The sequence below is a fragment of the Sinocyclocheilus grahami genome, unplaced genomic scaffold (assembly GCF_001515645.1).
Source record: "Sinocyclocheilus grahami isolate Dianchi unplaced genomic scaffold, SAMN03320097.WGS_v1.1 scaffold175.1, whole genome shotgun sequence".
Taxonomy (NCBI): domain Eukaryota; kingdom Metazoa; phylum Chordata; class Actinopteri; order Cypriniformes; family Cyprinidae; genus Sinocyclocheilus; species Sinocyclocheilus grahami.
The window spans coordinates 1,434,383-1,438,763 of NW_015505354.1; the positions used below are offsets into that span (position 1 = coordinate 1,434,383).

Sequence of the window (4,381 nt, forward strand, 5' to 3'; positions counted from 1 at the left end):
AAATGTCTGAATTACCTGGCTGTCTATCATGGGTTAAAGTCTATTCTGACCTTGCCGATTTGGGCAGGCGCCGCGATAAGCTTATGGAACTGTCAACATTATCAGCAAGACTTTTCGGCAACCCAGTAAACACCGATACAGTTTAATAAACATGTTTTATCGAAACTGAACAGGACTACGCTGTAACTACCGATAAACCAAATATTGCCTTCTTACCGTGTCAAATCAGCTTTTATTAAAGCAGCGACGACATTCACATGGAGGAAACAGCAGTAGGAGTCGCGGAGGTTTTGCGTCAGTGAACCGGCAACACGTGATTTCGACAGCGCATTGTGATTGGTCGGCATGCCTATGAATTACAAAGAAACTGAGCCTTGTTGACTGGAGGTCAGTTCCCTTAGCAGATAATGTAAAGTGGGGGAAAGATCTGGTTAATACTTTTATTTACTTACAGTAAATACAATTTTACCTAGCTAATAATTACATTACACATGTATTATTGTCATTTTACCAATATATTTTGGAGTTTCTTTTAACTTATACACTTAACACTTTCAGTTACTTTGGAAATACCTGCTGTGTGAATTTGGTGACCAAAGAAGCAAAAGCAATTTTATCTTATTAATCTTATATTCATTTTAGCAAAGTCAAAAACATAAATTCACCGGTGGGAAAAATAAATGAATGAATTAAACCAAATAGCAACACTAATTTGTCTGCATCTGAAATTAAGCAGTAAACCACTTAAAATGTGCAGTCAAGTTTTGAAATACGTTATTAACAAACCTTAATAATGTTTTGTTAATATTCGCTAAATATATATTCATTAATTTAAGGAGAGTTTTGCAATCTAGCAAGCGAGAGAACTATTGCAGTCGAGAAAAAGCTATTCATCAAGACGACCAGCAGATGGCAACATTGATTAATTAATTAATCAATTTAATTCACTTACCACTTTGTTTAGTTGGTCAGGAATGTTTTTTTTTTTACATTATTTTTTTATGGTGATACACATACATCTATTACTTTTTCAAAAAGCTGTCTTGATTGAAATCATATTTGAGCTAGTTTGGTGATTGGTAAGCTCAGCCAAAAAGCTCCAGATTTTGTGTACCGAACAATATAAACTGATTGAATTGATCAAATCCTTCGTTAACTGCTCCAGTGGTATTATTCTCTAATGGGAACAGGGTGCACACATGCACAATAGAGGTCTATTCTGGGTTCAGTAATAGCATGAAAGCAGCAAACAAAATGAACATTTTGCAACATTTTGTAGAGGATAATTTCGTCTAAATCAGCCTAAACTGTGTCTATAATGGAGTGCTGCAACAGTCAAGATAGCAAAACGTAAAAGTCCAAGAAGAAAATAGAAAATTATACATTCCGTTTATTCAGACAGAGGTACGAATAATACATTGTTTCTGGAGGTAGTTGCAAGTTTAATTTATTTTGTATAGTGTGGAAGGTCTTATGGCACTCTGGAAGGATAGTGACACGCTCAAATGTTATGACAATTTAGGAGAATATATAATATATTTATATTAAATATTATATTACACTTATATAATATAATTTTTGATTGATTACTGCATTAGTGGTCAGAAGAGAGGGACTCTGGAATTTGGTAAATGAGTAGTACAATGTCCTTTGGAAATATAATGTAAGACTACATGATAGTATGCCAGCATTTAGTAGCATCTCAAGGAAGTTCTGGTCTGGAAACTGGTTACACTGGTTTGTAAAGACAGCCATGTTTGTGTTATGAATGAAAAAGTAGATTTAGCAATTTTTCTCCTTAAAGATCATGTGCCAGGCAGGGGAGATGGGAAATGGTTAAATCTTATACAAGGCTGTTTTTATATATTGAATTTAAGAGATAGAAAAGGGCAAGTGAAACATTTTTCAGTAATGAGGCAGCTCAACTGGAGGTGAATGGAAAGGATACATTTTTATAGGCAGTGCAATGTGGAGCAGTTCCATTAACTACCCTTTTCAAGTGGCACTTTGGAAAGAGAGAGTTAAAGTGAGACACAAAGAGAAGAACGGAGAGTTACAGTCACTGATTGAACCTTTATCTGGTGATTTATGCTCCATTCCATCAGCTCTCCTCCGCAGCCTGCATAGTCATCTGGTTAATAGTGTGATTTACATTAATGACACAGAGAGGTGCAGCCAGTTTTACGGTCTTTAATGCACACATCAGAACTTTGACATGCTTCGTGGTAAGTCGGGTCAATTTGCATACGCTTCCAATATGTACCTCAAGGTGCTTAGAGACGGTTCCCATAAGATTTTGAGATAGATTTGTGTAATGTTTTATGCCGTTTGAAGAAAGGCATATTTTAACCGAAATTTCAGAACTCAATCCAATCTTCTTGTAAAACTGAGGTGCATTTGAATGTCTCTTAAACAGAGCAGAAGGGTAGTTAGTTGGCCGGGTTAAGTGAAGTTAAGTATCTTTCAATCACACTCATGATAGTTTAACAGTAATAAGCTCTGAGCTCTGCGGGAGAGATTCCTAGAATAAAATCTCCAGAGAATCATGTCTGTATTTATTTCTATTGCAAATGTATATTTCAGAAATCAATACAACAGTTAGTTCTGGTCTGCGAATTTGATTGGCAGAGTGTCGTTTCAAAAGCTGATACAGTCCAACAGCACTACGAAATTTTGCAAACACTGCGTGTTTTTATGAAGCCCATCACCTGTAATGGAGCAGACGAGATGAGACGTGCGGATCCATATGCAAGCTTTTTATTAAAAGACGTGGTCAAACACAGGCAGGGTCGAAACACCAGCGAACAGGTATGGCACGGACAAAACACAAGAGCAGTCCAGTAAACAGGCGTGGGTCGATCGATGGTGAACAATATCCAACAGGACAAGGCAAAGAGTGATAATCCAGGTACACAGCAATAATCCAGGCAGGGGCAAACAGAGTCCGAATGGCAAGACGATAGGGGTAATCCGAAATACACAGGCGAGAATCAGAACAAGACTATGACTAAACTGGGAAAGATAGAGCAGGCTCCATAAAGTAGCTATCAACTAAACAGTGATAAACGCTACTTGGCGTTGAATGGTGGTGTGAGACTGATTTATATAGTGTGTGTTATTATTGGTAGCAGCTGTGTGTGAATGGTTTCAGGTGAGCTTGAGATTAGTGCAATGTAGTGTTGGGTCGTTCTTGAACGATTCATTCATTTTGAACGAACCTTTAATGTGACTCGGGAAGAACGAGTCATCTCGGGGAGTGATTCGTTCAGTCGCGCATGCGCAACATCCTATAGGTTCTGTACTGGAATTAGTCAAGTAGTTCACCTGGTTCAAGTCTTTGGGTTTTTCCGAGTCGTTCGTTCATCACGTGACAGCCCCATAAGCTTTAACCAATGCAGTCTGAGCCGGAAAGAGAATTGATTAGTTCATCTCTCGAGTCTTCGGGTTTTTCCGAGTTGTTCGTTCATCACGTGACAGACCCATAAATTTAACCAATGCAATCTGAGCCGGAAAGAGAATTGATTAGTTCATCTCTCGAGTCTTCGGATTAGAGTCGTTCATTCATCACGTGACAGCCCCATAAGCCCAAACCCGAAGACTTGTCAGATAAGAGGTGAGGTGAGCTAATCATTACTGTAATAATATTACTTTTTGCAGTAACTAGTAGTGTAACTAATTACTAATAAGATTTCAGTAATACTATTACAGTTAACATCCATAAAACAGCTTTGTTACTTAGTTACTTTTGATGCCTCAAAATTCAACAATCAAATAATTCCTAGATTTATTTTCATAATTTTCACGAAGAAAGGGCAAACGTTTCGATCACAAGTGACCTTGCTCAATGTCAGCTTTTGGACATATAAAACAAAGAAGTGTGTATGACCCTTTTTTACCTTTTCACTGGTACACACAAGCATGGTTGTATAAATCTGGTAAATGTGTTTTGTAGTGCGGCCTGAAGAACACGGATTACACCACAGAGGTGTGATTACTGAGTGTGAGTCCTCTCTCCCTCAGACACACACGTTTGCACACATACCCGCACCACAAACGTCATACACATCCTCTTTCAAACGGGCTTAAGCCTTTAGAGACGTGTATTTCAACTCCATTCCTTGAAAAAGTGAAGGAAATAACTGTTTGAAATAAAATAAGTCTGAGAGGAAGAGGGACCAAGGGGACATGGTGAGGAGCGTGACCTCTAAATGTGAGACTCCCTGTGTGTGTGGTTGTCATGCACATGATTTCACTCCCTCTTAACTTTTTTAGACGTTATTTTCGCAGCCGTTAAGAATTCCTGTGATCTTTTGGTTGTCGGCAGTCTTGTGTATGAGCAAATGAAATGACCTGTGATCAACAATGTCTAATTTGAAAGATT

At 38.1% G+C, this 4,381-nt stretch overlaps 1 protein-coding gene across 2 annotated transcripts in view; it reads right to left on the minus strand.

The window, feature by feature from the left end:
* The window catches only part of tbrg4 (transforming growth factor beta regulator 4), an 8,592-nt gene extending 8,270 nt beyond the window's left edge, over positions 1-322 (minus strand). The window contains exon 1 of one of the 2 annotated variants that reach the window (XM_016283556.1): positions 217-322. The gene's annotated coding sequence lies outside the window, so the exon portion shown is untranslated. The remainder of the gene's footprint in view (positions 1-216) is intronic. The other variant, XM_016283558.1, reaches the window with a different exon arrangement.
* Positions 323-4,381: the final 4,059 nt, after the last annotated feature.